Source organism: Diorhabda sublineata, chromosome 5 (genome assembly GCF_026230105.1).
Source record: "Diorhabda sublineata isolate icDioSubl1.1 chromosome 5, icDioSubl1.1, whole genome shotgun sequence".
NCBI classification, from domain to species: Eukaryota; Metazoa; Arthropoda; class Insecta; order Coleoptera; family Chrysomelidae; genus Diorhabda; species Diorhabda sublineata.
In genome coordinates, this window is record NC_079478.1 from 14619483 (window position 1) to 14643103 (window position 23621).

At 31.7% G+C, this 23621-nt stretch overlaps 1 protein-coding gene across 2 annotated transcripts in view; it reads left to right on the plus strand.

The window, feature by feature from the left end:
• The first annotated feature begins 604 nt into the window (after positions 1 to 604).
• Positions 605 to 23621, plus strand: part of LOC130443847 (potassium voltage-gated channel protein Shab) — a 187354-nt gene continuing 164337 nt past the window's right edge. The window contains exon 1 of one of the 2 annotated variants that reach the window (XM_056778709.1): positions 605 to 802. The gene's annotated coding sequence lies outside the window, so the exon portion shown is untranslated. Of the gene's footprint in view, positions 803 to 19330; positions 19811 to 23621 lie in introns of those variants that run through there. The other variant, XM_056778710.1, reaches the window with a different exon arrangement.

Genomic DNA, 23621 nt, shown 5'->3' on the forward strand with positions numbered 1-23621 from the left:
TATCCACTTGGGAACGCGGAGCACGACCTTTATCTACCTAATCCACGTTCAGAATTAGTTAAGGGCTCAATATTTTACAATGCAAAAAAATGCACAATCACTTGCCAATTAAAATCAAACCGATATCATCTTTCCCCGCAATTCGCAATAATTTGAGGACATATTTAGTGGAAAGTGCCTTCTACTCTGTAAACGACTTCTATTCTGATAATAATATTCAATTCCAGACACACAAAGTTTGTTGGTGGTTTTTATTTATGTAGTATCGCATAACTATTTTTCACCTATTTTGGCGTCTTTTTGTAATATTATTTCAGAAAACCAGATTTTTCAAGGAATGTTTGTAATGATATTATCAAGAAACTACTTCCAAGCCTATTCAAATATTTTCCAAAAATCATACCCAACACTTGTTGATGTAGTTTATATTATGAGAATATTTTAATAATTCAACGAATTTATAAATCTCTGTATGCTTTGATAAACTGCAATGAACTTTAGTTTGATTATTTACTCATAACTTAAACATGAACCTGTATATATCGGCGAAAAAAGCTTAGACGTAAGATGATCGGCATCGCGACGCATCAGCCTCCTTAGTGCTAGTGTTATTCTGGTAACGACGAACTCTGATCCAACTTCGCGAGCGAAAATTATTTATAAATGCGTGTGTGTCAAATTTGTGATGCTTTTCTGTGATACATATGTACAAGTGCTGTGATTTTTTTAAGTTTACTTAGTATGTTTTCCAAAAGGAGTCTTCCAGTGAATTATTTTAAATTTGAAATTTTGATATCAACAGGTACGACACTGCGTTTGTTTGCTTTGGTGTGCTTTTCATCCTCATAAAATTGGAAGTATAACATTTATTTAGTCCAGCACATAATAAACTGTCTCATGAATTGCAATTTGAGGGTATTGAGGAAACTTTATTAGAGTCACCAATGTTTGAACTTAAAACATAACCTAAATCGCAAATTTTTATAATCCTGCGATAATCATATGATAATGATACTAAACTATAAACCAGAGCTTATTATCACAAACAATTTAGTTTCAAGCAAATTTTTAGTTGGACTTTTTTTAATGGAGGACAATTATGTCACTAAGAACATCAACTACAATACAAAATGCAAATTTTCGTTTCGGTTTATGTTTAAAGATGATTGTTTGCTGTTTTTGATCTATATTATCTATATCAGTTAAAACCTATTATGTATATACAATGTGATCCATATGTATCGAATTCATTCAATTCTAGCGTTATTATGTACTATGTGAGAAAAAAAAACACTGAAACAGGTCGATTTGTATTCTTAAATTGACAATTTACAGTATGAAAATATTATCACTCTTCAGAACCTCCTTTGAGTTATAAGCACCCTCTCGAAAATTTTAAATAAGAAAGGGGAACGTGTGGCATCTTATTGGAAAGGGATTTTAGTCCTTTGTTCAGTAATATAATTTTTTTTTTAAATTTGGTGCAATCAAACTTTACGTAGAATGAAAATAATAATGCTACATAATATTTAGAATGAATTTTTTAATGTACTTCACAATTTTAATGTTCAAAGTGACCAACATTCACACAATAACCAAGGCGATTTTGGACTTCTCGTACAGCATTTTGTATCACCTCGGGGGTTTTGTTAATTTCTCTCGTTATCTTAACTTTTAAATCTGCAATATTATCTGGTCTATTAAAATATACTTTTGAAATAATCAGGTATTTTCGTATCTGTTCTGCCAAACATCAGGAAAAAATCTTTGAAAATACTAAAATATTATTCAAAAAGCTGAATAAACCATTGATATGAATATAGTAGGCTGCTGTTATTTTGGTATTTAAAGTTACTAAAAGACGTCAGTATAATATTTGTGCGCGTATTAAATTTAACTATGGCTCATTTATCATAGACCGAAAAAATAGATATTTCGATTGTGGTAATAAAACAAAAACTAAAAAGGAGGTTTGTGAAAGTACCCCGATAACACGTTTCGCAGTCTATAGTTAGCAAAATTGAGAAAAAGTTTAGTGAAACTGGACAATTAAAAAATATTGAACAACCAGGTGGAAATGTTCAATTTACTGTTGAAAAAAAGTTCTAGAGATTGAGGAATATCCGCATCAGACAACTCAAGAGCTTGCCGTACAATGAGGTAAGTAAATCATCTATTTTGAGAGTTTTGCATAAAGAAAAATACCACTCTTACAAAGATCAGTTATTTCAGGAGTTAAATGAAGATGATCCTGATAGAAGAAAAAAATTCTGTGAATTAATGATTGACAGAATGAACGCAGATATTGGAGCAGAGAAAATCCTCACTGGATATGTGAGGCTCATTCTCAATATCTTAAAAAAGTGAACGTTTGGGCTAGTATAATTAACAATAAAATTATTGGCCTTTATTTTCATGAAGGTAGTGTTAATTGTGAGGTTTATCTAGATTTTTTTATTAATTTCTTAGTGCCTACACTACAAAGACATTTTCCTGATATTAATCATCAAAATGAGATAGATCGATCTATTTAATACTAACAAGACGGAGCTCCAGCGCATTTTGCACGTTCTGTTAGAAGTTATTTGAACAAGGTTCTTCCCAATAGATGAATTGGAAGACGTGGAACGATCGAATGGCCGGCTAGATCCTCCGATTTGACTACTCTCGATTACTTCTTTAATAGACTAGATAATATGGCTGATTTAAAAGTTAGGATAACGAAAGAAATTAACAGAATACGAGAATTCCAAAATCTCAGTTATGATTGCACTAAATTTAAAAAAAAAACTTTATATTGCTGAACACAGAACTAAAATCCCTTTCCAACAAGGTGCCACACGACCCCCTTTATTATTCAGAGGGGGTACTGGAGGTGGATAATATTTTCATATTGTATATTGTCAATTTAAGAATAAAAATCGATTAGTTTCAGTTTTTTTTATCTAGTACATAATAACGCTAATTTTGAATTTATTCCATATATATCCACCGCATTGTATAATGAATTGCTATTCACAGATTCTATTACAGATATTACATACTATCATAACATTTAACTTAATACAACTCTCTAGGATAAGGAAGGTTTTGAATAAAATGTCAGAAATCTATGATCAAAATATACGATGAGAAACTTCACTATACAATCTAGCAAAAATATATTCTCTTTGAAACGTATAAACGCCAATTAAACTGTCGGGCTAAGGGGATTGTCATTGCTTTTTGTTTTTCTTAACAACTATCAATTATGTGTAAGATATAAATTAAGCCTGTTATTTGGAATAAATTGAATTTTTAATTAATTGATTGTTGGTATTCATATTTTCAAACTTCTTTTTGACAGTTTCTAAATTATAAATTTTTTTGTTGTAAACACAACTGTATTTATAGTATAATGAAAACAGTATACGCCTATTAATAAATAAAGCGGTTCAGAAGATATAAACTCAATTATTCAAAAAGTTTTGACAGAAATAATGCATGCCAGAAAGTTAAAGTGAATATAGACAAAAGAATGCAAGAACCACGGAACCCAAAAAAGAGATACTAAAAGTAAACAAAACAATTGGAATACTAGCTGAGGTCAAAAATATAATCACGAAATGTCAAACTCACTTCTAGGTATCTATTTGAGCATTCCTGGTTATTTTAATCTAATTTATTTAGGTAAGTATTATGCCATGTAAAGGTCGTATAATATTTCAATATTTATGAAATATTGAAATTTTTTATAACAACGGTTTGTGAAACTGTATAGTTTTTGTATATGCTTTAGTGGAAAAAGAAACAATGTTATCCCTTTGCAGCCATATTTCAACATTTGACATCATATACGAGGTCTGATAAGCAAGTAATCACTAATCAATAATTTCCTTTCGCACGAGTACACCGAATCCAGGTGATTGTTCTTTGACTGAACTTCCAATAGCATCATCGTTAGAATTGTTTGGATGTCCTAAATAGATTTAAAATGCATCTCTTCTACCTTCCATTTCATTCGGAGGAAGAAAAAGATGTCGCGCAGAGACATAACTGACAAACAGTGTGGTTGTGAAAGCTTCAAAATTTTTCACACTGAACCCGCATCGTTGCTTGAACTCCGTTGGCAGCGGCCAATTTTTCGTACTACTGATCCTTTTTCGAAGTTTAACAAACAGCTATAAATCACTTGAATAACGGTCTGTTCAGGTGAAAGGAATTGCTTATGAACCACTCCGCGACTATGAAATAAGCAATTGAACATGGATTTCACTTTCGACTTGCTCATTCCAATTTTTTTAGTATTGGGTCATTTGGTAATAGTCACTCTTGACTCTAATGTGTACGATCACTTTCTGTCTACTTCGAATAGCCTCCGGCGATTGTCATTGGGTGAAGTTATTGCTTATCTGAGATATCAGAACCATGTTTGCAAAGAGCAACATCTTGAATTAAGACGTGGCGTTCACAGTTGATATTTAGCTTAACTACTTTCTTATAAATCTGGCGGGTTAAGACTTATACGGGCTGCTCATTCGTGACAGTGAGAAACTGTCTTCCTCTTCGCACTTTGTTTTTCAAGTTCCCACGATTATCTTTGAACATTTTATACCCAGGAAATACTTGTACACGTCTCAAAGAATAATCACCAAACACTTTTAATACTGGACCGTAAGATACTAAATTTCTCAATTCTTGCTCGATATTTTGCATTTCCATTTTTGGGATGACATCATGTATAAACACACAGCTAACAGTGAAATATAGATCGCACAAAGCTAAAAAAAAATATGTATAGATAGAGGAGGTATAGATAATGCGTTAGAATTCACGTTGTTCTATGATTTTCACAAACTTGGCAACGTCTCATTACTTGATTGTCAGACCTCGTATACATAGACAACTGATACGATCGTGTTGGCACAATTACTTTTATAGCGTCGATTCCGGGTTTGTGACACTATTTCTTTATCAATGGAACAATGTTAACAATTGAAAAGACCCGTCTGCATGATTTCAATTATACATTCAGCTATTCGCCATGAAAGCAAAAATATTGATTAGCTACGAAAGAAAAAAATTGGTAGCCTGTATGCGTGATTGATTTTAACAAATTTATAAAAAGATGTCATTCAATATATAATGAAAAATAAATAATTACTTATAGTTTCAAAAAAAAAAAAAATAGAAAACACGCTTCAAGCAATAACCAAACTAAAAGCTAAAAACTAACTATTGGCATATGAATAAATTTACAGATGAAAAAATTAATGTCATTATTATAAAAGCGTGCGGTGTTTTCTATGAAATTTTATGCAGAAACAATTTCTTAACTAATATTTACTGACTTTTAATTTTCTTTCCAAATATTTTGACATAGGTAATCATTACCAGAAACTTCATTATTCATTATTTTTTTTGTTTTCTCGTGCTTTTGATTTCAAATTATAGAAATATTTTCAAGTGTTATATCTGATGTTTATATCGATATAAGAAATATAGTACAACAAGGAAAAAGAGCTACAGAAATTCTGAACTCATTGCCGTGGTAAAAAAAAATTAAGCTAAACACAAAAATGACAATATACAAAGTCATAGTAAAACCTATTTTAACGTGTGGATGTCATTGCTGGTAACTAACAGATAAACAAAGGTCGTGCAGGATATCCAGATCGAAGCATATACGGAATGAAGATATACGACGAATAAGAGGTCGAGTATAAATGACTTCAGAGAGAATATAGACGAAGGAACTACTTTGAGACGGACATGTGATGAGGATGGAACAGAACAGGTGGCTGAGAAAGAAAAAATAAGAGAATGAAATGATGTATCCGCAGAATAGAAGGAGACGTGGAAAACCCTCAAGGACCTGGATGGAAGAAACTGAGCAAAATATGAAAAACAAAGTTATCCAGGAAAACAAGTGGATAGATAGAAAGTTGTAAGACCCCCGGTGTATATATATAAAAGCAAAAAAATTAGATCTCACTAATGGAAAAATGAAATTGAATAAACTATGGAAAGTTATGTATTTCTCATAGCTAACTTAATTTCAAAATCACATATTGCTCACACTGTGAGCAATATTATTTCTCATGGCACTTTGCCCATACCATGTACATTTATATGGAGAATCAATAAATATCGACGAAAACATTAAATGGTTGACGCAACTGTCAGATTATAGAAGTTTTTTAAATTCTTAAGGTAGTTTTCATTCGAGGTTTGATAAAAATGACAATTTCCAATAAATATTATTTTGGTAGGACATAATTATACCAATTCATAATAAATAATATGGATATTGACATTAGTGACGATTTTGATAATGCTCCTCCAGAGATACCGAAAAAAGCAACAAAAGTAACTTTAGATTTGTTGCCGGAAATTTCAAAAAACAAATATGAATTAGTATACGAGAAATTTATGGAATAGAGAAGAAATACAAAAATAAAATCTTTTTCGGAAATTGTACTTTGAAGAGTTGTCGAAAACTTTAAAGGCGTCTACACTTTGGTCACAATATACAATGTTGCGAAGTACTATCAGTATAGAAAATAACATTGAAATATCCGTGTATAATAAATTTTTGAATTGAAAGTCCGACAATTACGTCCCTAAAAAATCAAAAAATCAAACAGCAGACCAATTACAGGGATTTTTGAACGAAGCTCCAGACAAGGAATATCTACTAATAAAGGTAAATTTATTTAGAAGGAACTATTTTTAGAATTTAATTTTATTTTTTCCTTGAATTAATATAGATTTTTCTAATTAGTGGGTTATTCAGTGAATAAAAAGAATTGAATAATCATTAAATTTCCATTTCAAATACTTTTAACCAATACATTTAAATCAATGATCAATGGTGCAGTGGACAGTGAGTCCACTTGGAACTCAGTAGTCCCGAGTTCATTCTGGTTTTTTTATTTGCAAACAGAAGAAGCTATAAACGTAGCAGGGGCATGTCGTAGAGAGTAGTTGTGGATGTTAAGAATCGATAATTCAAATGATTTAAGATAACACGAAAACAAAAACGTTTCTTTTTAAATTACCAACGGCAACAATTATAGTAAATGCGGAAGGGGATATATTAACCTTAAAGCGCCATGGAGGATGGCAATCCAGTACCGTAGTACCGTGGCAGAAAGATACATCGAAGAATGTATTAAAAATAACATTAACGTTGCTAATAAAATTGTCAACTCCATTGAAAAACCACTCGAATTATGAACGACCAACCCTTAACATCTAAAATTAACATAGCAGAAAATTTAATAAAAAGAAATGACGTTCCGGGTTTAACTATACAAAATTGTAAAAATTTCACAATCAACTACAATTTTAAATAATATTATTTAACAGTTAAGAGGATACTTCAGTATTATTTTGGTTTTACTAATCATAAAAATAAACATGAAATTCAATTATCCAATTTTTGCAGTTGTATAAAAACGTTTTTATCATAAATTGCAATCTTTAACTTCATATTTCTTCCAAAAAATTCTTCTCCAACAGAGGTGGGCTTATAATTATAAACATTAAAAATTATCGGTAATTTTAATTGCCCCCATTAACTGGTAAGACAGTTTCTGAACATATGGGATATGAATGGTATTTCACATTCATATTTTGATTCGGTTTTGTTTTTGTTAATTGATTATAATAATCGTTTATCAGTTTTTCAAACGAGTTAATAATAACTGCTTCATGATAATTATTTTTACGACGAGTATGCCAATATTCATTACAGAACCTGCATGCTTCGAAAAATTATTTTTAAATTATCGTTCCGGCTCAAATGAAATGCTATATATATGGGTCAAAACGACAAGTTTAGCGTGTATATCGTGTCGTCTGATCATAAAAATGATCGTACGAACACAAAATACTGGCGTTCGATCTACGTGGGATAATTTCCTTTTACTTCGATCGATAAAAAACATTGGAGAAATTCCGGATGTCGTGGCAATGGCGTTCGGGTGCTTGTACTTATTAGTAGACGACCACCCCTAAATAAAACAATTGCTTAATGTTTTTGTTCAAAATGATTCTGGTTTATGCGAGTGAATTCTAGGAATTTATAGTTCCAATAACAAATCAATTATTTTAGAAAACACAAGAAATTACCGAGAATCGGTTGATATTCAATCAACATTGGTAAACAATGAAAATTATGATATAGTAGGTTAACCTAAACATATTAATTTTTGAAAAATGCACATTTGAAGCATTTATTTTGCCATTCAAACTTTAACAAAATTTGTTGATTTCACGAGAGTTGTCGGAAAAGTTTTCCTACCTTCGTATATATTTTCGTTTCTCAACAAAGTCTCTTTTTAAGTCTATACAGCGATGCTTTAATCTCTTTAACCCTTCCAAATAATTGTTATCGTCTTTCTCCTCAAAATGGACGTTCACGTATGCGATAACGTCCCCGTGCAATTTAAATCTCTTTTTCAAGTGAAATTTAAAAGTATAGATACAGAAAAAGTCAATGGAGGCCAGCTCTGGTTAATATGGTGGGTGGTCAATCAATTCGAAGTTCAAATCTTTAATTTTATCAATAGAAATCACCGTGTGAGGAGATGCGTTATCGTGGAAGCTATTCTTTTTTCAAACTCGGTCCCTTTTTTTGCACTAATTCCATGACTATCCCAACAACGGTTGTCATCACTTTTCGGGCCGATGCCTCTTTAGGACCAAATTTGCACTTGAAATCCACTGCTGCGACTGTGTTTTCGTTTCAGAGGTGGAACCAGGTTTTATTTACAGATATGAATCGACGCAAAAAACTCCACTAATTTTGCTTGCACCGAGTCAATAAGTCCTGATAAATGTTAATTCCAATGTGCTTTCGGTCCAAAGTGAGTAAACGCGGTACTTAACGTCCATATACTTAACGCATGCATAATTCTTAGGTAATTATATGGCAAATGCGTTCATTCTTCTTCTCTCTAACCTCAATCCGGTATTTGTCCCGTACCAGTTGGTGAACGTCACAGTTTTTAGCCGACTGGAACGCTCGTCGTCAGTTAACCTGATCTCACCACGTTTGAATTCCGTTGCCCAAAATTTCACGGTTATAAATGATGGTGCAAAGTCTCCGTATAGGTCATTTCGAGTATGTGTATGAAGAATCGCTTGTTTTTCATTGAAATGAATATAGTTGTCAAAATAAAAGGAAATAAAACACCAATATGGCATAATTCTAATGTAAATAGAACATTATTTGTCCCCGAAGACAATAAGCTGGTTGTGACGACATCCAAAAATGAGTTATGACTCATATATATTTCCCAACTTATATTGATGAGAGCTGATATCCTCAGGTTGAGGTCGAAAACAGGATAACCTGTATCTAGTATCATATCTCACGTTTGTATTATTTTATTGCAAATTTGTGGCAGTATTCGTGGTTTATACACGAAACAGGATCTAAAGAAGAAAATTACATATATTTGTTGCTAAATCGTCTTGATTTCTTCTGATTGAAAATTAGTTTCGACCTACAACTTGCAAAGGACATTATGCAAATCTATTAATACCAACACTTCCCCTTTGGGGATGCGAATGAACACAACTAATTCTATTACTGTCGACCCGACTGTCTTGGAAGGTAGCAAATGGCTACAAGCACGAAAATAAATATGTAATATTCGGTGCACAAATGAAAAATTGTTTTCCTTAAAAACACATGTCTTCTGGGCTACGTAAATATTGCCACTTACCTTTATAAATTCACATAAAGCTACGCTTAAAAATCATACATGATTTTTATATACTTTAAAATACTTAGATATTTCTAATATAAGTAAAATATCGAGAATTATCTCCGTCAATTTGTAACAGGCCGTTAATAAGATTTTAAGTTGAACACACTATTTATTGCTATCAGTACCTCAATACTCACAATTACACGTTATCGTATAGTAGTAGTAAAGAGTATGTATGTCATGTGTCAAAATTCAAATTTGAACATCTTAAAATAAGAGAATGTTCTCGTTTCAAATGCGAGACGCTGTATAATCTGTCAATATATATATATATATATATATATATATATATATATATATATATATATATCTGTCAATTTGTCAAGCTTTAAATGGCATGCCTTACTTAATAGGAATATTATGATGTTAATGTTCTGGAACGAAGGTATTTTCGTGCCGCGTAAGAAGGGCATCAATAGCCTTAGAAGCTCTTAGAATATTCATAGTAATATTTGCGACGACAGAAACTTTCCATTTTAATGGGCTTGAAAAATATGAAAAAAGTATATTCTTTTTTTTACGAAAATAAATATAAGAATAATGGTAATTATTTCAAGTCGATAGGATTGGCATTAACAAACTTACAAAGTCGAGAAGTCGGGGTATATTTTCTACCGTCCAAGATCTTTTCCAACAAGATACTACGTTCTAATCGCCGATTGTGCTACTGACTAAAGTATTATTTTGACGACAGATTACTAGCCCCAAATAGATTACCTTGCAATGTCTACTTATTTTGTCACAAATAACGATTTTGTGAGTGTTAAAATCCGCGAGATGAGCTAAATGAACAGACAGATCGATAGAATGACATGTTCATGGTGCAAAAGAAAAAGGATTTTATATGCACGGAATCTTTTAATTTCAAGATACTGTTGAAGTTTAAGCAAATATATTACTTTAAATTTTCATCACAAAATAATTAAAATGAGATAGGGAAATATTATTGTATTCTAAATTTTATAGTAGGGTTTATTAATTTAATTTAGTTAATGCCTGGTAACTAGCAAAAGGTGTCAACCAACTTATAAAAAAAGAGTATTTCCGTGCCACATTCTGACGATTTCGTCATGAAAATCAAACCGATTTTATTTATTACCCAAAAAATACTTTAGTGGTAAAATTTGCTACACGGTCAAAATGAATTTTAAAAATCATGAGTTCTGAAAAACTGCTGGAGTCCTTTTTTTTAACAATAATCAGGCTAGAACTCGTCTGTACGCCATACCAATGTGAAAAAAATAAAAAAAATCAAATCACAAATAACACCTTGAAAATACTATATTATTGTTACAATAATAAGTCAAGCTACCCTGTATCGTAATTTTTATGTTTGAAAAAGCTATTTGAAAAATGAAAGTACCTGTTTACCTCGAAATGATCTTCACAACAAAACCGATTACTTGTACTTGATAAAACAGTATTTCTTTTACTGCTCTTTTCCATTGCATCAAATTATTTTTTCGTTAATTTTTTACTGCTAGGGATACTTAAAAATACTTAATATATATTATTTATACTGAGCTTTTGTCCATCCAAGCTCAACATACTAACATACAAACATACATACAAACAAACATACATACGTACAAAATGACGCGATAACCTAACAAGGTTGTGCATGTCGAGCGAAACTCGATCGGCGCTGGTGACCTAAGCAAGCGATAGGCGCGTTGTAAGAAGAAATAAGGGCAGAATAAAACAGAATAACAGAATAACAGAATAAACAGACATGCGGTAAATTGCAAAATGTTACAGCGTGGTCAATAATTTAAAAATTTAAAACCTACATCGTTATCAGACCCATTATTATTATATTAATAATACTGGTCGAAAAAAAAAATTTTGTAGTAACATAAGAATGAATAGCATATTGTGGTAAAATGGACAAATACGAAAATATGAAAAAAGTAATTGTAACACATAAGGTTTTTATGTTACATTTATAGAATCATATGCATTAGTAAAATAATAAATATTTATTAATAAAATAATATCATGATTTTTAAATCGCATATATTGACAATATTTATGGTTTACATCTAATAAACATGACTCACATCTATTAAGGACAGAAAAATCACTTCAAATATCAATTAGCAATACTTTTTCCTCTTATGAGGGGTTGCACTTTCGCTTTTTAAAAACCAATTGTAATCACCCATACTCTAAAATCTTGATGGAACCCTGCTTATCACTAACAGCTCCCAAATTTTCTGGAAAAAATGGAGGAAATGAGTTTTCAATGATATTCGAGCACCAAGGGATTTGTACGCGTCTAGAAGTTCATCAACTAGTAGTTTGGATCCATATTGTTGCCCAAAAATCCCCTCACTACATTAACGAATGCCTTCAATGCCTTCCTGTCTGGTGATCTTTTTTCCAAAATTGTCATTGTCCAGGAATTATGTTATTTGTGGACCAATAAAAATATCTTCCTTTAATTTGGCATCACTCAATTGGGAAAAGACTTCTCTAAGGTATTTGAATCCATCACACTCTTTATCCATAGCCTTCACAAAGCTTTTCATCAATCCACGTTTAATGTGAAGGGAGGCAGAAGGACATTTTTGCGATCTACAAGGGGTATAAACTTAAGATTTTGAGATCTCGGTTGAAACTCACTTTTTGCTTGCCACTTTTTTTACACATTGTTGATCTACTGTCCGACTGTCCCATAGACAAAGAAAATAGCAATGTTTCGTAAACCCTTCCTGAAATCCCATTGAAACTCCAATTACTTTCAGGTCCCCACATATCTACCATCTACCTCTTATACTTGTAGTTAATTTTGTCTAAAAGCAAGCGAATAATTTCGTAAGTTTCTTTCATCTTCACAGAATGAGCAACTGGTATAGACGGCTTTAAATTTCCATTGTATGATAACACTGCTTTTAAACTGTATTTAGACGAGTCAATAAACAGGCGCCCCTCACTGGGATTATGCTCAATATTAAGTTCTTTCATTAGACCATCAATATTTGTAAACGCACACAACGAATTTTCCATACTATAAAATGCAGAAAATGTACCATTTCTTTTTCTAAAGGTCGTAATTTTTGTCTCTTTGGCTAACAAGTTCCATTCCTTAAGACGGGAAGAAAGAAGTTCAGACTGTTGCTTTGATAACCCCAAATCACGTGCTAAATAATTCAACTCACTTTGAACAATCAAATGCGGCTCGCAGGAACTGGTACTTGGAGTAAAAATAGGAAAATTGGAATTGCAAAAGGATTGTTTCTTTTCTTCCCATTCATCCACTGAACCAATGACACGCTACAACTAACACGCACGCGTGGGGGGCCCACTGCATCTCTTGGTCTCCAATTAAAGTACCAAAATATTTGTAAAAGGCTTTCCTCACATTTTCGGAAAATGGCCTGGCTTGCGATTTCACCATAAAGTCTCCACAAATATAGCAAAATTTGTCAGGAGGAGTTTTGCAACTTCGGTGCGTTTTACTCGACATTTTCGTCTTCATAATCACTTATTGCACTATGGACAGAAAACCACTTATTATGAAACTCAACAGAATACTATTTTCAATATTATTTTTATGTTTATTATTCTGAATAAAGCAGTTCAGGTTTTTTTCGGCCATAAAATTCACCGATATTAACCGCCCCTTTATAAAATTACCTAACTGCTAATGTAAACAGGGACAATTAAGCTATTGAAAAGTGGTACGTGTTAGGACTTGATGAATGTGTTTTTCTATTATTGGACGGGTATTTCCATTTTAAATAAAGGTCTCGTCTGGGATACGAGAATCTTGTCGGCCAGTATAATTAGTACTATTATAATTTAAAGTCTGTTTCCAGAATTATTCCAGATTATCAAATTTCCTCAATTATACAAAGAAAACTTTCAAAATAATTTGCTTTATTATTATTAAAGTTCATCTCTATTTTATCCTCATAAAACACGTATGTACTCATATTAGCAAATTTTGGAAGGATTTTGACAGGTTTTCACTCAATAACATCGTTCGTGAGTCACAAAGAGAATAGATTCCGAACCAGTTGATAACCAATACAAGATTGCTTTAGTATGCATGTTTAATTAAGAACCGCTGTTAAATCATCCAAGCTTGAACAGTAATGTGCTCTTAATGAAGTAGAAAAACAGTTGATTTGTGTCTATACTAAAACTTTTTCATAGTGAGCGTGAACAAACGAACCGAACTTTTAGACCTAACAAATATCTGATAATTACTGTAACCGATTAGGAGTCACTAACGAATTGGAGCGATATGAGTCGCGAACTTCCGGCCCTTCAGCACACTTATGTCATAAATCCAAAAGTTCAATATACCGTGATCTGATCGTTAGATTCCGACTTAAATAAATACTTGTTTGTGTTAGAAGAAAATTTATAAAATTTTCCATTATTTTTTGGATTATTATATTCCATGCGAAATGTCCATGTTTTTGCAGTAACTGCTGTTTGCTGTGAGCTCAGATAATAGGGTTGTTGGGCGTATGTGCAACACACTGCCATGAAATCGTCTGGTTACCGCGAATACCCAGTATGTTCAATAATGATAAATAGACATTATTTCTTTTGAAAGTACTCTATTGTTTATCTGATGTATTTAAATTAAATTACAATGTTTTATGAGTCGTTTTAACTTTCTAGCCGCTCTGAAGGTCTAAATAGATATTTTGTGCATGTTCCTGCATCTCGTTGTTTTACTTCTAAAGTACTTACCTAATACTTGTGTTGGTATTCTGCTGCCTCTATAGCTTGCTCGCAAAATCTAAGGTGATGACACTGACTTGGCAGAAGATCGATGTCGTTTGTGGCCCTCAGGAGAAGTTCCTTTGACTTCTTAACTGATATGGTTATGAATCTTTTAGATTGTCCTAGGCCTGAAATGTTTCTCCAGAAAGACTCTGTCTAATCCTTTAGCCATCCGCTCAGTTCGTTGTTGATGTGATATCTAATGAAGCCACAGTAAGTCTTTAGTTCAATATATAAAGTCGTTAGTTCTTTTTGGCCAGGCCTAGTATAACCTAGGGTTTTGGTAGTCACATTAGACTTACTAGTGTGTACACTCTTTCGCTAAAGTCTATTTTTATGAATGAGAAAATATTAAAATAATAAAACATTCGTAATCTATATGCGTATCACTTAATTCAAGAGATACTCCTAGTTAAAATATTTTTAGAATATATACCTCTAATATTTTCGTTTGATATAACATCTGTATGCATATTATGAATATATCGGGCGTATACTAATTAACCTGCGCATAACTTACTGTCTCCATAAAAGTTCAATCAGGTTTAGTTGATGATGTTACCATAGTCGTTCCATGATTTCCTTCAAATTCATTAATTTCATATTTTTTCAATTTCTCTTTCTAAAGGGAACACAAAGAATACACTATTTTTATCACAGAAACGGGATGGGACTTAATATTCTTTGAATCTAGGCAATTCTGTAAATCTGTAAACCACTTAGTTGTGCATGTGATAACTTGCATTATCCATTACTGTAATACAGTTTTGGGGAAGAAGATCTATCATTTGTTTGAACCATTTTTTGAAGAAATCAGCATGGTTATCACCGGTACGAGTAGATTCGAAAGTAACAGTTTCATTTTACCAACATTCATTTGGTGTATGTCTCTAGTTGATCCATGTTTCATCTGAATAAAATATGTTTCTTCTTTGATATCTCTTTCATAGTGTTCGGTAATTTCTTCTCCATACTATAATGGAACTTCTTCCAATTATAATAGACTTTCTAGAAAACTTTTTCCAGCGAAAAACTTCATAGTGTGTTTATACTCCTTATCATCTCGAAGCATGACAAGAACTGGCTCTACTGTCGATATTCGTTTCTAACGAAGAACGCATGCGCTTTTCTTGCTTTTAAATGAATTTTTATTTAAAAATTTGGTTTTACTGGAGCTTTACGTGTTGTTTCAAACTCGCCATACCAACTCTTTTCAATAACTGTGTAAATCGTAATTCCATCATCAACAATTTTACCTAAATGTTTGTCAGTAAATTATTTAAAATATTCAAATATTAATATATTCTCATCAACTTTCAACGGTCCAAAATTTATATAATTATTCTAGAATTTACAATAGGTTCCACTTTGTAAGCTACAACGGAACTAAACTATTAAGAAAACACCACTTGGACTTTTCTACCAAAGGATAAAACCTATTGAAAATTGAAATAAAACAACTTTCTAGCCTTTATTGGAAAATAGGTACTTATTGAGAAAAATCTTATGATACTATGTTATTCTTAATAGACAGGGCTTTTGGCCTAATCAAACCTTTTTTTATTGTTCTGTGCAGTTTAGATAATAGATCAAGTACGTTTATTATAATTTTAGAAAATATTTAGATTGTTCTTAATAAATATTTGAAATGACCGTACTAATTTTTCCATTAGAAATTAGCTTTTACTACTATCTAGTACATAAAAATAGACTACAGCTTGGACGTGCGCTAAATAGCGTTCAACTATCGGAGAAAACGTAAATGCGAAGCTTCTATTCATATACATATTGAGCTATTATCTTTATTGCTAGAATCTCTGCTAAAAATAGTGAGTGATTTTCTTGTTGGTATGGAAAACTTTCATTTTGGTTCTAAAATCCTGCTCTTTTTAGTTGTGGCTAAATTCTTCAGCCAACTTACTCACTATTCACCATTGTAAATATCAAATATTGTTAAGTAAATTATAATAAAATTAACTGTTCAATTGGATTCCCACTACATTTTTTGAGTACTTTATTGAGGAGCATTATCAAAAAAAATATCATTGTAATTGTATGGTTGTAATCAAGGCTGGAATGATCCAATATTTTGAGGCAAAGATTATTTAAATCTGATATATTAAGTCTCATATCTCAATCAGTTTAAAGCATAAAGATTTTCCTTTCGTTCTAAAGGAGCACTGAGTGAATTTATATTTTTCGTTATAAAACCGATTAAATCATTATTTTGAGCTACTTCAGACCAAAAGTAAACACCCGATTCGCAAATTCATACTTTGAATTTAATATTAATCCACACGCCAGAATCTATGGGGTTTAAGCGCATTAAAAGTGTTTTAGTGTGTCGACTCCTTGTATTTTGGCCGCATAAATAAATCATGTTTAAAAGATTTTAAATACACACGTTATACATATTTTATCAATATAATTGGGAAAACCTCTTGGTCCTGTTGCCAAACTTCTATATCGAAAATCATCTCATTGAAATTTAGAGCTTCCCAAATTTCTATGGATACATTTTGATAAAATACATAAAATAGATCAAGGAAACCAAAAGCACGACTTTTCGCGATAGTAAGACCAAGACAAGAATCATTCATGCAATTCAGGTATTTGATAAAATAGATCTCAAAACGAAGGAAAAGATAAAAGTGGAAATTAATTTGAGCTGAGTAGGTGATAAGAAGAGTTAATATATTATTGACAGAATTATATATTGGTCTAGATGTAACGTTTTGTCAAGGGCTAGGATATAAAAGTGATGGAAAAGAGTACAATCCTGAAGAACATATCTAAAACGCGAGGAAGAGAACACGTAACATAAAAGAGTGAGAGTATGGATGATTAAAATAATTAACAATTTGCAGTAACTAAAATTATAAACATTCCCGATTAAAATGTTATGAAAATATTTTTTGAGTACTCGCTCCATTGCATCCTCAATTTTTTTTACAGCAATACAAATTTTTATATACATAAAAAATAAATCAAAATCAAAGTATTTCACATCTTATAATTTGAATAATATATAGTTATAGTTAATTGTGTTATTCCCAAAATTTTATTATTTGGATTGGAAGGTCATATCTTTTTAACAGTATTGATCAATTATTTCAGTACAGATTTTGATAGGTATTCCAATAGAAATGATGGATATATCAGCAACATTAATTATTTTCACGAAGTATCTTTCAGCTCTATGGTACTTGATTATTATCCTTCACGACGCTTTAAGGCTTAATAGGCCTGGCTTTACTAAAATTCATGGCGAAAGAGGTCTGAAGTAGTAACCTGAATATAGAGATTCTAATTTTCGAAAAGCTGCAATTGTCTCACTCGTGCCAGCTACCAGTGAAGTCGAGACATCAGCACTTGGATCTCATAATCAGAGAGATCTGTCTCCTGATTATTAAACCAGTTAGTAGCAATTTTTTTTAATTTTTCATCATAAAAGTACGAAGTTTTTGTCGATATTTCTCGCTGAGCAATATATGATTGTCTTAGTCGTGCTACTGAATTTATTGATGCCAGATAATCATGACAGATGCTGGATCTGAGTCCCATAATAAAAGAACTCTGTCTTCTGATAGTTAAATCAGTAACAGTTTCTTCCAGCTTGTGATCATTTGCCAAGCGTTTTTCATCATGAAATACTTTGAGTTTTGCGAACAAAGTTTGATCATTCTTACTTCAAACAGTATATTTATGGGAAATTGGGCTTTTTATGAAAGCACGAATGAAAATTACTCAAAGAAATCGAAGAGCTTCTATAAAGTGAGAGTTGCAATAACTTATTAAAATTGAACGGCAACTAACTAAATTTTTGTCGATGTTTCTCACAATATTGAGCAATGTATGGTTTTAAAATTGAGTAGTTTCAAAAAAAAAGGTATTTGAATACATGGCATCAGTATCCGAATCCCATAAACAAAGAACTCGGTCTTCCAGTTTCTCATCATTTTCCAAGCGCTTTTTGTCAAGTAACTCTGTGAGCTTTGAGTTTGACGACCCCTATTTCAAAAAGTAGATTCAATCGAAAATGGGCTCAATAAAAACTATAGTGATCTTTTATAATATGACAAATATGATAACTGTGGAAAACTAAGTTAAACTGCTAGTCAAGAGAATTGTTAAGTTTTTATAAAACCACGAATGAAAACTACTCAAAGAATTACAAAAACTTGTACAATATGACAGTTGTAAATGGTAGACACGAAACTATTTAAGTTTTGAAAACAAAATCTGATAGTTCTTACTTCAACAAGTGTATTCAACGGAAAATGGAATTGTTGTGAAAGCACGCATAAAAACTACTTGAAGAATTTGTGGAGAACTTCTGTAATGTGTCAATAGTGATAAATATTTGGAACTGAATGGTAGCCAACAAAGTTTTTGTGGATATTTGTTAAGGTTTTGAAGTTGAGTAAGTTACTTAGAAGTTTTAGAAAGACATTTTTCTATTAATTACGCCATTGGTTAGATTATTAAGTTTCCACTGGAAACGTAAATTAATTTATACACATCTTTTCACTCGTGATAAGTATTAAAATAAGTTTAATGTATTCGAAAAAAATATTGATGTTTATAATGGGATTGAAAGTGAGAGAGGACAGAAGCAAAAAAATTGTATTAACTTTTAACTTAGTACATTTGTATAACAACTGAGAAATCTTTAATGTATATACAAATTAAAAAACTTGACAACATCGTGTAGTTATCCTCTAGGAGGGCGGCACCCATCGTTGCTATGTGTTGCTCCGGATCGAACGCCATTCGTAATTTTCCGGTAAATTTTCCGAGCGAAACCTTCAACTGCTCTGCAACTCACAACTGTATCAGCAACTATATCGTATAAGGAAAACTAAACACTCAAAACTGTGGTGATAGAGGAAAAACCATCGAATTTTTAAATTTTCGCGTATCGTGAATGAAACATTCATTTAATTCATTCTAAAATTTAAAAAATCGAGTTGTGTCATTTATATTTCGCTATTTTGTTGATAATTTCCGCCGAGTTTCTTTGTTTTTCACTTATGGGAAGTGTCGGGAAGTGGTTAAACAATGTTCGGGGAAACTGATAGGAGAATGTTTTTTATTATTTACTGATCCGTTCAATTGGGGAAATGTAAAATGTGTAATATTGGTCGGTGACAAAGTCGTGACCAACAGATTATTGTTTTCTGAAAATTGATAAAAAACATATTGATGAATAATAAACGGGTGGTATTTGGAATATTAAGGAATACCTGAGAATGGACGAGGAATGTCAAGGACTTTTACCCACTTGGCCTGATTCTGATTATCAGGTAATGTAGATCAAGTAAGAAAACGATGTTTTATCTTTGATTGTCGTTATCTACTTTACAGAGATATTTTATTCTTCAATTCAATTAAAATAACAACAAATTACGTACATTTGAATTTATAGAAATTCTCATCACATACTTTCTAATTAGAAAGTGATTATAGTAGCGATGTTCAGATTTTGTTTTAGATTGAACATACTTGTGAACACATAAACATTCAATCATTTAATAATATGTCTTATCAAAATAATAATGGTATAATAGCCATTATACACAAGTAGAAAACTACATTTTCTTCTTGACTACAAAAAGAAAAAATCGCACTTTGACAACAGATTCTAATGTTTTTATTTTTACTCAGCCTATTCTAGCTCTTAATCAAAAATAATTGTCTTTGAAGTATGAGTATTGGATGATGTTTATTCAATTTAGAATTTCTTGGGCTCTTCTCTACCAACTGGAGTAGTTTATTTGCCGTACTAATTTTGTTTGTCATAGAATCCTCCACATTGCCGTGTCTCTTAAGAGCTAAAATATGTCCATCTGTATTAACCAACAAGGTAGTAGAAAAGCTGTTATGTTCGGTGTATTTGTACTCTATTTTTTTTTTCATAAAAACAAATTTATTAATGCCAATTTTACCATATGGTGCACACGTCTTTTCGTTTGAGAACTACACTGTTTCGAATATTCTTTTATTTCATTATATCATTTTAGTTTGCTCTTCTATGAAAACCATATTTGTTAGATTGTAGTGTTTCCTTGATTTTTCAAGTAATGAATTGATAGATGTTGTAGTTGTACTTTGTACAACTTTCACTGCTATCCGAATTTACTTTGAAAAGAAACTATACAAACTTGCGAGATATCAGCAATTTATATTTGATGTTATAAATTGTGAGTTTCTATTTGACGATTGTTCAAGACCCGTGAATTCTTAAAATATGAAGTGTGATTGACTAACTGGCCGTGGATTCCGAGGTGGAATCCACGGGGTGTAGAATTGATAACATTCTTCAATTCAATGTCTAATAGTATTGTAAAGTTTCACGTATTTATTTACACTCTTTCTATTCGTGGGGTGAACTAATAAACACTGTCTCTTACGTTCTTAATTTATTTATACATTATACAATACACTTAACTTATAATAATTTACTTATAAATGTCACTTAAATAATTTCTGCGCTTACTTTTACTAATTCGTTCTTTTCACTACGTTTATTCATTTAAAAATTTACTCACTGCGCTTTCACAAATAATTTATATAACTAAATAAAATTCTACAAAGTTCTAGAACAAAAATATACAAAAGAAATGAATAAACAGACTTTTCTACAAATTATTTAAAATAAATACTGTAAATAAATCACCCGCTATAATAAAAAGTTCTTCCACCATTTATAAAAAAAGTGAAAGACGCCGCGGGAATTCGCCGAATTTTCAAAATTCCTAGAGAACTATTTTGCAAACTTGTTCGTATAATGTATATTTTATTATCTTGGAAAAATATTATCATTATCAAATTTTCATGCTCTAAATACATAACACATTTTATATTTGATTAAGAACAAAAGAAAACATAGGTTGATTGATAACGTTAAGAAAAAATATTTCGTATATATAGAGGGTGTTATTAACAATCAAAAAAAGAAGCATTAATATTCTAAGTACAGCCAATCGCATTCTATAGTATTAACCCAATGTTCAGCAATCTCTTTGAGACCTTGGTAAATCCATTGTTTGAACGAATATTGTCAAAATTTTGACACCTTTGGATTGAAATTCTTCCCACACAAAAATTTCGCCTTGGATTTGAATAAATAGTAAACTGTAGATCAGAGCTAAATACTGGATGAGGTAGGAATTCAATACCATTAAGTAATTCGATTTAACTCCGGCTAACTTTCACAATATATGGCTTAACATTGTCTTACTCGACCATCTAGAATGGTTTCGAAGTCCACTTATACATTGATAATTCCACCAGACACACAAGACTTTCCGCTCGAATTGACCTCACGATTCGGCGGATTCTGGTAGTTATTCTTTATGAAACCACCGATTTATCATGTTCGGGTTGCTTAGATAACTCCATTTCTCATTATCAGTAACAATGAAGCTAATAAAACATTCATATTTGGGCAAGGCAAGGAGCTGTTTATATTGAATCTCGGTTAATTCGTGTAGCACTATGCGATAACTTCTATCTCTTTCCTTACTTACTTACTTATCCGCAACCTCTTCTACTATAGGTGTAGAGAGATCTTTCCTAATGAATTTAAGTCATATTCTAAAAGAGTCCGTTCATCGGTAATTACTGGTACTAGGTTGGCTTTCTACTAATTTCCTTGTTACCTCAATATCCCACGCAGGTGGAAGACTTGAGTGCGAATGATCTTCAAGCGTCAAATTTATTTCCACAATGGAAACGATTTAACCAACGATGTGTCATTCGCTCATTAACCGTGTCTCTCCCTTCAATTTCACATATTTTCCTTGTGGCGTAGCTGCCTTACATTTTTTTTCCAATAATGTTTTAACAATAAAGGAATTTTATATTTATCACACTCCATACTATTCATAATGAAAACGAACTACGTAGTCAAAGAGAGAAATTAAAAGGAAAATGAAAAAATATGGTGAATAATAATAGCAATTACTGACGTTGTCTGCTACTGAAACAGATCTATATGAAAGTATTGACGTTAAGTTTTGTGTCTAGCTGAAAAGAGTGAGCTCCCGAAATGTTCAATGATATCCATGAATAGTTAATGAGGAATTAATCAGTTAAGGAGGAAGTACGATGGAGATTTATTTCGACTTTTTGAAAATCTACAAAAAGTAGATTTATCCGTTGAAAATCTAATACGAGTAAGTTTTTAGTTTTAAGTAAGTTTTTAGCCACTTTTGTCTAATCACATCTGTCTTACTTAGCAAATTTGGCACCAAGCGACATCTGACTAATTCCATGAAAAATTGATGAAACTAAAGTTTTGAAATTATTCATGAAATTGAGAGACCACTAAAGAAAAACATTATAAAGGAAGCTTCGCTAAATTGCTTGTAGTAGTCATGTGCATTCTCAGGAGTGTTCTCTGAAGGAGATTAATTATTCAGTTTTTTTATTTCTAATCAATGAATTTACCGTATTTTTGAGCCACACCTCGTATCTAGCCAAATTCTGGAAATTACGTTCTAAGAAGAATCGATGACAAATCTTGAGAAATATCATAATGTTCGTCAACCTATCTTTTAAAAAAGGATTTAACGCTATAGAAAGCTATAGAATAAATGTATGATGGGCTTTTGGCAGCTTCTCAAACCTTAATAATATCCAAGAATGGAATTTGACGATAGATCACTTTGGCAAAACTCAACAGCAATGTATTAAGGAGAGAAGTTAAGTTTCTTTATAATATACAAATCTTTCTCTTTTTAGAATTCAAAAAAGAGTGAGTACTTTCTGGTTTCACTATTTCACGAGAACTATGGCTGTTACTTAGCCCTAATACGAAGGCTATTCATATGGTAACTGTGATATAAATTCGATAAAATATAGCATAAAGTTTTTGTTAAAAATTTTTTTTTAAAAATGTCAAAAAGTAATTACTTTTTACATGAATAAAAGGACTAGGTTCACGGGTTGAACCGCATTGGAGTTTTGAAAATTCTCGACTTTTCGGCATTTTGAAGCCATTATAAAAAAAGAGGTGGGGACAAAGTGGCTATTTGTTCATTGGTAGGAAGTAATCCGATTCCGTAGTGACAATGTGCCTAATGCACGCAACGAATCACCTCTTTTTTGGTT